The following is a 13,139-nucleotide window of genomic DNA, read 5'->3' on the forward strand; positions in this document are numbered from 1 at the left end:
CTTCCTCTCCCCATTGTTTCTTGCCCCTCCCATCCCCCTTTCCCACTGTCCCTTGCCCCGGTGCAGGCACTTAGCCTTCTACAGGAAATGGGAAGGCACTAGGACCCAGGAAGCAGTGTCCAGCTGCAGAGGTGGCAACCCAGAGCAGCTAGTCTCAGCCTCTGGAAAAGCGGCTCCATCCCTCCCCCTCTGCTCTCTGCACCAACCCCACATCCCCCCACCCCACATCCCCCCGCCTTGCCTCTGCCAATGCCCCCCTGCACCCTCCCAAACTATGCCCATGCTATCTATCCTGTGCACTGAGGCAGGGGTCTCATGGAGAACATAGCTTGTTATCATGTAATTAAAGACAGTATCTTAACGCATACGTACAAGTGGGCCAAAATAAAGTTACAAAGACAACTTTAATTCTGCCATTTCCTTGTTTTTTTACTGCTCAACTTTGCAAACTTAATGTGCCTCATAAGTAAAGCTTTGTGCATAATTTCCCAGGTTTTTAAAAAAGCAAACTGAAAAGTCAGAAGTTCCAAGGTGCAGAATCATGTTGCCACTCTCGGGTTGCCTCCCATCTTGGTTTTACCCTGACAGTCTGTTTTTTGGCTTCTGTGTCTGGGTGCCATTTAGGGTTGCCAAGTGCCTGGTATTCTACTGGAAAGTCCAGTTAAAAAAGGACCTAAATGGCACCTGAACCAAAAGTCTGGTTTTCACAGGGTGTGGGGAGGCACCAGGTCATAAATCTTTGCCAGCCCCTGCTCAGCCAGGGCCACTTCGTACCTGCAGGCAGGTTCCTTGAGACGATCCGGAGAGTGATGAGGGGAGGGAAAGAGGCAGAGAAGCTGGGGGGTGAAGGAAAGAGGTGGAGAAGAAGTGGGGCCTTGAGGGAAGAGGTGGAGAAGAGTGAGGCCTTTGGAGGAAGAGGCAGAGCAAGGGGTAGAGCCTTGAGAATCTGACTACCAGCCATTAGAAAGATGGCAACTCATCAGCAGGAATGGAACTTTTAGATCCACCACAGAAACCACTTGAGCTAATGGAGTAAATGACAGTAGTAGTAGGTTGTGTGACAAAGTTCCTCCTCTACCTTGGTGAGTCTTGCACTTTTTGGCTGATTTGTTCACCTCAGTGATCTTCCCTTCTGGTGGAACCCACAGTCTGGGTCAACTCCTCCTGTGTCTGATCAGGAGTTGGAAGGTTTGGGGGGGAACCCAGGCCCGCCCTCTACTCCGAGTGGATTGCAGCTGTCTATAGAGCCTTTTGTAACAGCTGCATGACTGCTACAACTCCCTGGGCTACTTCCCCATGGCCTCCTCCAAACACCTTCTCCTCACCACAGGACCTTCCTCCTGTTGTCTGATAACACTTGTACTCCTCGGTCCTCCAGCATCACACCCTCTCACTCTCAGCTTCTTACACCTCTTGCTTCCGGCTTCTCACATGCACACCTCACTGACTAACTGGGAGGCTTTAAACTAGTTACAGACAGCCTTTGATCGGCTTCAGGTGTCTCAATCAATGTATCTATCTCCACTGCCTTCTAGAAAGATCTTAATTGGCCGCCCCAAGTGTCTTGATTAACCTGGAGCAACTGCCATTTGGTTACCATGGTACCAGGGATTTGTTTAGCCTGTGGCAAACATACCTGTTCCCCACTACTTTACCAAGGCCATCTGGCCTTGCCCTATCACAGTTGTCATCCTTTTTGTGGACCAGCACTAGAGGGAGATCAGAAAATTTTGTTGGAGGGTTTGACAGATATTTGCTGACAGCAGGGGAATGGCAAAACTCAGGGATACTGGGTACCATTCCAGGCTCTGGAGAGATGTGTGCTCGGGTAATGACAGATCCTTCTTCCTCTGATTTCCCAAGCCTAATTCCTCTCTCTTCCCCATCCTTTGCTCTGTGTCCCAGTCCCATTCTCCTTGTCTACCTTGTTCCACACTCCACTCAAGCTTCTCTTCCCCAGTTCCAATCTCCTTGCCAAGCCAGTCCTAGACTTCACATCTGGCTTCCCCAGCCAAGTCCGAGTTCCCCCCGGTTTTCTGTGCTGTCCCTCTCCTCTGGGGTCCTCAGCTGATCTGTTTCTCACACTTACCTTTGCCTTAAGTTGTCCTGTCTGTCCCAAGCCCCAGTATCCCTCCCTAGATGCCTCATCCAGTCTCAGGGTTTCTCTCTACACACACTTAGTTTGTGGCAAACTGGGGTGTAAATTTACCTCACACTAGCCTGCTGCACACTGAGTGTCCGTGTGGAGCCTGCTGCTGTGCACTAACATTTCCCTAGTGCTTGGAAATGGGATAGATCAATGCACACAAGGGAACTATTAGGGCTTCTCTTTGCTACCACACTAAATCAGTGCCACTGTATTGATGTAGCGGCGCCGAGTTAACATGTCTAATGAAGATGCAAGATGTTGATAGGAGAGTGCTCTCCTGTCCGCATAATTAGTCATAGAATCATAGTCATAGAATCATAATATTTTAGGGTTGGAAGAGATCTCAGGAGGTCATCTAGTGCAGTCCCCTGCTCAAAGCAGGACCAACACCAACTAAATCATCTCAGCTAGGGCTTTGTCAAGCCAAGCCTTAAAAACCTATAAAGATGGAGATTCTACCACCTCCCTAGGTAACCCATTCCACTGCTTCACCACTCTCCTAGTGAAATAGTGTTTCCTAATATCCAACCTAGAACTCCCTCACTGCAACTTGAGACCATTGCTTCTTATTCTGACGTCTACCACCATAGAGAACAGCCTAGCTCCATCCTCTTTGGAACCCCCATTCAGGTGAAGACACATGACGTCAATGGGAGACAGCTCTCTTGTCTACATAATTAGTCCACCTCATTGAGAGGCAGAAGCTCTGCTGGCAGGAGAGCATCTCCCGCTGACATAGTGTGATACAGACACTGGTTTAAGTCGATATAAGTTACATTGCTTAGTGTTGCGGGGGATGTTTCCACAGCCCTGAGCAATGTAACTTACATCAACTTAAGCAGTAGTGTAGACAAGGCCTGAGTGTACAGCCACACTGTCCTCATGGGCCTCCATAATCTGATATTCCTGTGCTGTGTATGGTTGAAGTATGTTTTTGTCTGAGCTCTCTATGCTATGTTAGATCTACAGGGCATGCGAGATTTTGAAATTTTCTATTATTGGTTGGTCCAAAATCTGAGAAATAGCAGAACAGGGAGAGGAGTGCTCTCGGCTAAATCTAGTTGTGGCCAAGCTGAGAGAATCTGTCCATTCCTCGGTAACTCTGTGAGGATGGCAAAGGGGCTACACAAATGCCCCACCCTCTGTACCTCTGTGGTTGAGTGTCTGCACCTGGATTTTGGCATGAGTGTAACATTTTCAAAAGTGACTCAGCAACTTAGGAGCCTCAGTGACATTTTCCTTTTCCATTTTCTCGCCTGTCTGCATTTTTAGACACATTCAGGTGGAAAGAGAAAGGGAAGACGTGGCACTGAAACAACTGGAAATGAAAACGCTTCACAGTCACACTGGGGGATCCTCAGTGGCCAGTGACATGAACAGTAATAATTACAGCTCAGTAATTACAATCATTACAGGACTTGCTCTGGTTTTTGTTCATGTCTGGTTAGGGTCACAGGCACATGACGTCCTCTGAGTTCAAGCCCTTTTGTCTCAGGGGATTTGCCTTTCAGGACAGAGGTGACTGATTCTTACCTGAACAGGTCACTCCAGCATCCAACTCATGATAACAGTTATGCACATTCCATCCTCTGTTCCTGCAGTGCCAGAGAGCAGACTCAGTACCAACGCAGGCAACTTCATCCAGCCAAATTGGTCCAGATCCTGGTCCAAAATGACCCCAGCGGGGGGCACTGACAGCAGCTCCACATCCCAACTGCTTACAGACAACTCCAGCATCTGCCTTGTCCCAGTAACTGCTACACACTGTCCCCCACTGATCCTGGTGTTTAACCTCCACTCTCCCGGCACAGGGGCTGCCTCCATTCACCAGCCTCAGCTCCTCGGCACCTTCAAAGAGAGACACAGAGCAAGTCAGAGCGAGTAGGGAGCCCTCTCCCCAGCGTTATCACAGCAGAGTCCATGGCCAGCAGCAGGGGATCCACGCCCAGAGCCAGGAGAATAGGACATGCCCAGAGCTGCCTCAAGGCTCCACCTTCTCACATCTCAGGGCCTCACACTCGGGGCTGTCAGTGCTCCAGCTCTCGCCATTTTATCTCCGCTCTGGCGATTTGGGGTGTTTTTACTTGTCTCATGAGAACATGATGAAAGGCGCCAACTCACCGAGTTTCCCTTATTCCAAAAGGCGCCATCTCCTGTCACTGACACTGGGGCTGAAGCCGGCGAGATGCCGCCACCTCCCTACAGTCTGTCGGCAGGTGGGCGTGTGGCCGCCCTGAATAAAAATGGCTGCCACTTCCACTAAAGCCCGTGGGGAACATGGCTGTCTCTGTGTGGCTGAGGGGGCTGGAGAGGACCCCGAGACCGTGATGGGCAGCAGAGACCCAGTGAAAGGAGGATGGGGAGAGTGAGGGGAGCAGGGCCCTCGGAGGACAGGAGGCAGATTGAAGGCCTGCAAGGGAATGGGGTAAAGATGATGAGTCGGCCAGAGGGAGGGGTGGGGGGGGGCTTCTGGAGCAAGGGGGGGAAAGAGGGTGGGGAAGGGAGAGTCTGTAGCAGGAAGCAGGAGGGACAGAGGGGAGGTGGGTCTGGAAATGAGGTGGGAAGGAGGTTGGAAAGAGGGGCAGGAAGGAGAAGTGGGAAGGGGATGAGTATCTGCAGTGGGGTTAACAGGGAGGCAGGAGAGAGAGTCAGGAGGGAGAAGAGGGAACAGGGATTTGAAATTGGGGCAGGAGGGAGGAGTGGAGATGGAGCACAGGGTGGTCTGGATGGGGGAGCAGGGAGCATGGGGCTGGAGGGGGTTATTGAGAAGGGAGCAGCAGGGAGGGGGAATGGGGATTTAGAGAAGGGGGTCTGTATGGAGAGAGGAGGGGGCCTGGGGTGGAGGACAGGAGTAAGAAGCGAGAAACCAGGCAGGAGAGAGATGAGAAGGAGGAAAGAGTAGAGGGGGCAGAAGGAGACATGGGGAGAAGAGGGGTCTTATAAGTGGGGAAGGAGGAGGGAGAGGTGAGGAAGAGTGAACTTGTGGGGAAGGAGTGAGGGGGCCTGCAGCAGGGCAGCAAGAGGGTGAGGAGGGGAGGCGTGTGGAGCAGAGGATGGGAGGGAGGGGAGGTAGCCTGGAGCAAGGGCACATGAGGGAGTATTGGGGAGGATGGAGAAGTGGGGATGGAGTAGGGGGTCTGGTGCCAGTGGACAGGAGGTAGGGGAAGGTTTCTGGAGCAGGAGGACAGAAGGAAGTATTGGGAGGGGGCAGCAGGGAAGGAGAGATGGAGAGGAAGGTGAAGGAGATTTTAGAACAGGGGCAGTGTTTCCCAGTCTCAGGTGGAGAAGATGCAGGGGCAGTGTGGGGAGGAGGAAGTCAGAGAAGTGTTGTTGTTTGCAAAAGGCTAAACCAAACCTGTCTTGTTATGGTGACATAATTTCTGTAAATGGTTAATGTCAGATTACAGTGAACATCTCCAGTGTCTCTGTCTGTAACTCACCTCCCAACAATAACAAAATTTCTGTGTGTGAGTGTGAACCATGCTGCATTGATTAGCTCAGTGGTGGTCAAGCTAGCTCCCAGCCAGCCCTTTGTCTGTCAGAGGAACTGACCCAAGAGAGGAGAGTGAAGGCAGTGCTGGGCATTGGGTGGCAGTTCCTGTCTCAGGGGTGAGGAGAGGGTAAGCACAGTCTCCAGCTGAGCAGCCAGGGGTAGTCATGCCGTTTGGGTGCACTAAACGGTCACTTTTCAGCCTGTGATTCTCACTCCTACTCTGGCAGAAGAGTAGGGGTGGATTCTAAAGTCCGTAGACAGACTGAATAACATTACTGGATGGTTTTTATAACTTTGTAATTTTTGTTCTGTGGCACTTGGTATTACAGCCTTGTGCTCCCCACAGGAGTTTCCTCTTCCCACCTGCCCCACACATTTCCCTCTTCCACTGGTCTCCCACTCTCCTCTCCTGGCTGGTTCCCTCTCCTTTTCTCCCCTTTCTACCTGACCTCTCTGCCCTGCATGTACAAGCTGCTTCTTCCCCAGATGAGGAGCAGACTCTGCCCTCAGTCCCTGAGAGCTACTCTTCTCCCAGTAGCTCTGAATTCCACTCCCTACCCCCAGTTGTTTCTACAGCTGTTTGCATTTCTGGGGGTTGTGGAGAGGCAAAGCTGCTGCTGGGAGAGAGGCAGTTCACAGGGAATGTGAGGAGTGGCCACTGCCTGCCACAGAGTCCTTGGATATTGCCTGGGAGAACTGGCCCCCAGGACAGGGTGTGAAAAGCCAGGACTGTCCCTGACACTGGGAGTAAGTACGGGCATCATTACAATGCCCATGAGTTACGGTTACATACTGAGTTCCACTATGACCCCTGGAAAAGGCTGGTTGCAGCAGTGGATGGCTGAGCCGGGGACGGCATGTTTATGGATCCTCCGTGGAGCTCAGGGACAATGCAGTTCACACCAGTACATGGTCAGACCATGCTGCTCCTTTAATGCCAAGCAAATATAAAATGCCACTTTGGTGCAATCCACAGGGTCATTTTTTCAGGTATGGCTCACTTCAGTGCAGTCCCACAGCCAAGCCATGGGGCATGATCTGCGCTAAGAAAAACAGGAGCTTTTTTAAAGTGGACTTAACTCAGTGATGTTCAGTCATGGCAGGACCCAAGGTTGTAACACTGCTCTAGATAAGTTCACACACAGTTCTGTTTTCCTGCACACAGTAGAAAGTAAGAACAGCTGGCAGTTTCTTTGTTCAGAAATCCCCCAGCCTGCCCCTCCAGTGAGCTCCAACTGGCTTTGTTTCTTTTCTTCTTCCAAGACCCTGGTCACAGCTCCTTCTCCTGGCTTCTCCCTCCAACAGACACAGTCTGACGCCAGTATCCTGGCCCCTGCATTGGCAACAGTGGAACCCCCTGGCTTAGCTCTGCCTTGACCACATGACTAGTGCCTTTGGCAGTAGTCCCCACTGTCTGCAGATGTTTTTACTCCATAAAGGATTTTGATTGCTCCATCTTTTGAGCCTAAAAGAGAGTTCTCGCCCTGCCAGTGGCTTTCATGAGGTCTGTGATTGTCTTAGGACCAAAGATTCCTGGATGGCAGCCATCAGCACTTTTCAGGACAACAATCATATTTATTTACCATATGCTGGCTCCACTTCTGTGACCCAACTTGGAATAATGACCCCACCCAGCACTCTGAAAGCTGGGGAAGTTCAGATCTGGGTCCGGGAGTGAAACCTGCAGCTTTGATCCACCCCTGATATTTTCTCATTTGTTTGCCTGCACTCCACATTATTTTACATATTTGTTTTCCTGCACAATCTAAATAGGTCAATAATTGTGAAACATGATCTTCTGGTAAAGACTGACCTGGCGTGTACTCAGGGAGGAGAATTGGGGCACTGAGGGAAAGGGAAAAGTAGCTACACGGTGATATCCCCTATATTGTAAACTCCCTCATGTCACTGTGTTTGTGTCATATGAAGCAAACTCAAATTTCCCATAGAAAATACAAAAATATCAAAGGAATGATGCACAATTCTTCATCAATCCAACAAAAATACATTGAGCTGAGTATGTGCTTGGCATCACTATATGAAGCTATCCCACAAATAACTGGAGAATATTTTATGCTCCCTCACATCACTGTGTCTGCATCATGTGAAGCAGTCAAATTTCTCATGGAAAATAATAAATATTCAGGGGCTATAAACATTTGCTCATAAATCCAACAAAAATACACTGAGCTGAACATCTGCTTGGCATCACTGCATGACATCTCACAATCATGCAGTAATTTATCCCTCATGTGATAATAATTGTCCATCCCATATAACGTCAGTCTGATTGCCCAGAAGTCACCATCGAATTCCCTGCTTTTTGGTAATGTACAGCTGTGTCAAGGGCTCTAACCCTAGCACGTTATATTTGAACTTCTTGGGACTCTGAAATATAAACTCCAAGTAACCTGCTAAACAGTTTGGTTTTATCAGGATTTTCTGGGTACCAGCCCCCTACTCACCAGTTACTGAGCTGTGAAATATTCATTAGAGCATGTTTTATTCTAAGACAATAATTTAGACCAGGGGTTGGCAACCTACAGCATGCAATTTTTAATGGCATGCCGAGGTCCCACTCAGCCCACTGCTGACCTGGATGGACGGAACCCTGGGCTGGCAACGGGCTGAGTGGGGCCAGCGGCTGGAATCCCGGTTGGCAGGAGCCGGTCGATGGAACTCCAGACTGGCAGTGGGCCGAGCCGCTCAGCCAGGTGCCACTCTGAGGTCCCGGCCGCTGGCCCCACTCAGCCCGCCACTCCTCTGGGATTTTGGCTGCCAGCTCCTTGCCAGCTGGGGTCCTGGTCACTAGGACCCCAACTGGCAAGGGGCCAGCAGTCAGAACCTAGAAGTGAAAGTAAGGCGGAGTGTGCACGCTCAGAGCCAGACGATGCTGGCACGCTCTGCTGTAGCTGGAGGCACTGGGCATGGCGTGTTCTCAGCTGGGGTCCTTCTGGCTGCCAGAACTCTCCAGCAGGCTGGCACTGGTGGCCCCATGCACCGGACTAAGCAGCAGGCAGTCAGGCAAGTAAAAGGGGCGGAGGGAGGTGTGGTGGAGGTGTTCGTGTCCCAGCCTCTCCTGCTGCCCCTCTCTTGCCACTGTGCCTGGATACCAGGGCACTGCAGGCACGTGCCATCCCTGCGGCGTGGACAGCTGTGGCCCCTGGGGGCAAGAGGAAGGGAGGGGCAGGCCAGAGGTTCTTCTGCCACCGCCCCCCATTTGCCTGTAGATGCAGTGCCCCCACACAGCTAGGCCACAACTCCCTTGGCAGGAACAGGAACAGTGTGGGACAGGGACCCATCCAGGTAACCTGGCTGCAACCGGGACTATCCCAGGCCAGCCCTGCACCTCTGCGCCCCCAGGACTTCCCCTCTACACACACAACCCTACCCCCTGCTGTGAGCCCCTCATGCCACCCATCCCTGACTCCTGCACCCCCCCATGCTTCCAGCCCTGACTCCTACATCATCCACATCCCCAACCCCTGCCCTGAGCCCCTCGCATCCCAAACCCTGCCCTGAGTTCTCCCCCCACACCCACACATCCCCAGCCCCTGAGCTTCTCCCCGCAAGAGGGATTGCAATATGACAGGATCTGTAAGAAATTAAAGTTACTTTCACCCCTGCTAGAACCCCAGACCAGCAGCGAACTGAGCAGAGCCGGCAGTGGGCTGGGCTGCTCATCCTGCTGCTGATCTGAAGTTCTGACCACTGGCCATACTCAGCCCACTGCCAGCCTGGGGTACCAGCAGCCAGCCCAGGGTTCTGTTCCTGGCCTCGACCCAGCGCTCTTCAGTCATCCCTTGCTGTAGCCCACATTGGAAAATTCAGCAAGGAAAAGCAAGGGCAAGGATCACACTAAACGGATAAGATCTGCATTTTAATTTCATTTTAAATGAAGTTTCTCAAATATTTTAAAAACCGTATTTACTTTAAATACAACAATAGTTTATTTATATAATATAGATTTATAAAAAGAGACCTTCTAAAAACATTAAAATGTATTACCGACACGCAAAACCTTAAATTACAGTGAACTTGGCACACCACTTCTGAAACGTTGCCAACCCTTGACTTAGACTGACATTTCTGATTATCATCTTCAGGGTCAGTTTCTCAGGCTGGTGCAGCAGCACATCGGGGTCCCATGAATCAGCTACTGCCATGGAGTTAACTGCTCTGCCAGTCACATGGATCATTATCATGCTGCTAACACCAGTCCAACAGATTCCAAACACTGTATTATTTGAATCATATCTGAGACCCACATTCAATTTTTATCCTATTTTTAATCAGTTTTGGAATCTTTGGGCCAGATTAACTCTCTAAGATGCACCAGCACTTGCTGATGTATCTCATGGTCTCCATCCCCCCACACCATTGCTGTTAAGTCTGCCTGGAGCTGGGACACTGCATGGCAAGGAGCCTGCAGCCTCCTCTGTGCTGGAGGAATGAGAGCAGCCCTCAAACTGGGCAGGGGCGGCCTTGAGGGAATGGAACCAATGTGGCCATGAGATGCACTGATACAGCTTGTGCTGGCTGGGCTTCTCTAGACTCCAGCTAGGATTCAAAGTTTCTCTGCTCCAGCAGAAACTCTAAGAGAGGGAGGAAGGGCTCCTGCAGGATAAATCTTCCTGCTGGCAGAGCGTCCGGTACCTCATGGACACAGGGCATTGCACACTGCACCTCAACACATGCACACATCCCTTCTCAGGGAGGAATCAGCTCTGGGTTTATTTGGATAAATCCTGCTCACTTCAAACTTGCAAAACTTCTACTTGCTTCAGTGAGTGACTCGGGGAGTGAGGAGCCAGGACTTGGCCCTTGGAGCTGTTGGATTCTGGTCCAAACAGACATTTCTGTTAGATCTCAAATTATTGATGTATTTATTGGGATTTAAATCACTAAAGCGATGCCCAGCCAAGACTGTTGGCACCTGGACGACATTGATAACACACTCAAATCCCTGCAGCATCAAGTGACCATTTCAACAGGAACTCAGCCAGCCAGCCACCTACAGAAACTCCTTTCCACCAATTTCTCATTATGTGACACACAGCCTGGGTCCTTCCCACCCCCAACCCCATCCCCAACCAAGTGTCTTTTGCTGTGTGCCCAGAAGATCACCATATTTGGGCTATTTTGGCCCAAACAGGGCAAGAAGTTTCAGAGTCCTGGAGGCCTCACAGAGAACACCCTGCCAGCCACTCCTCTCCTTTAGAAAAAGGGAGAACCAACTCAGGCTCCACTGCTAACCACAGCTGTGGCAGAGATGGGGAGCCAGTGCGGACCCTGCAGCACAGCTCTAACAAGCTCCCAGCAAGATACGCTGATCAGTGAGTCGCTGCCATTTGCACCAGCTCCATTCTCTGAATGGTTCTAAGGTGCAGCCACACATTAGGGTCATTTGAATAGACCAATCTCAAGGTAACAAAAGCCTCAGTAACAGTGGCAAGGTCCAATCCCAAAAGGAAAAGTCGCAAACTCCTAGCCAGGCACAGATGCTAAAAAGCTGACTGCAAAAGTTACCACCCTACTTCCAGTTAACCCAGTTCCCCTGGTGAAACACAGAGGAGACTTACCTGTTATGTCCTGAATTGTGAGGAGAAGAAGCCACAGCACCAGAGTGGAGAGATGTCCCTTCATTGCCAGCCTGACTTGCTGTCCCCTCCTCTCACTGCACTGGCTGCACCTAAGCACCTGCCAGGGCTTCTCTGTGTCTGACAAGTGACAACAAAGCAGTTGAAGGGAAATATATAGATTCAGAGGCTGGCATCAGCTGTGGGAAGGAACCAATAGAAAACCCTTTTACCTTTTTAGTTCTTATCAGTGGTTTTATCTGTGACTTTATGCAGCTAAAACAGCCAATAAAACTTGAAAGCAACAAAAATCACCATATATGAGTGATGAGCCCCCTCCTGATGTCAGGTTTACCACAGCCTCAGATCATCGGGTAACCCCCAATCTCCAGAGATGGAAGGAAAAGTTCTGTACAAACTATATCTGTGCTGTTTCTCACCCTGATAGATTCTATATCATATTAAACATGAACTGGGAGACATTAGAAGCTGGTTATTTTACAAACAAAGGAAATCCCTTGTGCAAAGGTGATCATTACAAGATCAATTCCCAGTATAGGACATGCTCAATTGTAGACAAGGACAATGCACTAGAACCAGGTTGTGTCACTCAGATCAGCTTTATAGGAGAAGAATTACTCAGCAGAATCTGAAATATTGACAATTCTTCTATTAATAGACCTTGAGGCAGAGATGAAAGTGGACCGGTACGATGTAGTGGTAAAAAGTGGCTGCCAGTCCTGGCCCATACGCAGCCGATGTTAAAGTGCTGCCATACTACTAACATCATTTCCTCTCTCCTTCCCGGCTGCTAACCCCCAGCCCCTTCTGGACAAGGCCCTGTCCCTTCCAGGGGAACAGAGTCAGGCCCTTGTACTGGTAAGTGCTTAATGTTACTTTCACCCCAGCCTTGGAGTTCCTGTCGAGACCATGATTCTTAGTGATACAGGCAGAGCTTATGGCTTCCTGAGTAGGTCATGACCCTCTCTTGTAGTAGTAGGATGTCCTGCACACACTATGCCCATCAGTGCTGTCAGCAGGAGGAGGGCTCCTTGGAAACAAGTTTACTTGATTCATGGGACACAGACAATTCAAGGAACAGGCACAAGGCAAGGGGCATACAGCACAGAACAATGACTGGCTGGCACCACACCTACTTCCTGCTCTTCCTCAATAGAACTGTTACAAGTACTTGGATTAAGGGAAACGTCTTTAACTCTTTACCTTTGCATTTTCTCCCATGCTGCCTTTACTGTATGGAGAAAATTCTCTGAGGAAATCTGTGCAACCCACATCTGATCCTCCTTTGAATCCCTCCTTGAGACTCTGCTCTGTTGTGATTCCAGAAGAAAACACTTGACAGTGAGTGACTAGGTTGGCAGGGGAGGAGGTGTGGCTGTGCCTCTTTCCCTTCCTAGCCTACGCCTTAATTTTACCAATCTCTTTGCCCCAATCCTGCCATTCCCTCTCACTCTGCCCTCCCATTACTTAAACAAACAGTAAAGACAAAACAGAAAATTGCACTAATGTAATATAAAGGCCCCTCCATCAATCAAACATTAACCCTGCCCCTTTAGCCATTAAGCCCTGTCCACCTGTCACTGAAAGTCCCGCCCCTGGTGGTATTACTTCCAGGTTGAAGCCAGACACATGACCGGAAGCAAGGTGTGTCATGTGACCCCCTTTAATAACTCCTCCCACTGCCCTCTACCAATTAGGATGGATTTTGCCGCAGTAGGACTTCCCCGAGAGTTGATTTGACCAATCGGGGGGAGTTCCAGGACAGGCTGACCTGTCCGGAAGTGAGTCATGTGACCACTCTAACAACTCCTCCCACCACTCTCTATCAATCAGGAGGGGTTTCAACTGCTGGGGACCACCCCGGAGAGCATATCTGACAATTGGGGGAGTTCTGAGG

The 13,139-nt window shown here is 50.3% G+C and overlaps 1 protein-coding gene and 1 pseudogene across 6 annotated transcripts in view; both read right to left on the reverse strand.

The window, feature by feature from the left end:
* Positions 1-11,349, reverse strand: part of LOC127046376 (scavenger receptor cysteine-rich type 1 protein M130-like) — a 45,735-nt pseudogene extending 34,386 nt beyond the window's left edge.
* LOC127046359 (scavenger receptor cysteine-rich type 1 protein M130-like) overlaps positions 1-13,139 on the reverse strand; it is an 809,546-nt gene that overhangs the window by 36,099 nt on the left and 760,308 nt on the right. The window lies entirely within an intron of this gene.

Source organism: Gopherus flavomarginatus, chromosome 1 (genome assembly GCF_025201925.1).
Source record: "Gopherus flavomarginatus isolate rGopFla2 chromosome 1, rGopFla2.mat.asm, whole genome shotgun sequence".
NCBI lineage: Eukaryota > Metazoa > Chordata > Testudines > Testudinidae > Gopherus > Gopherus flavomarginatus.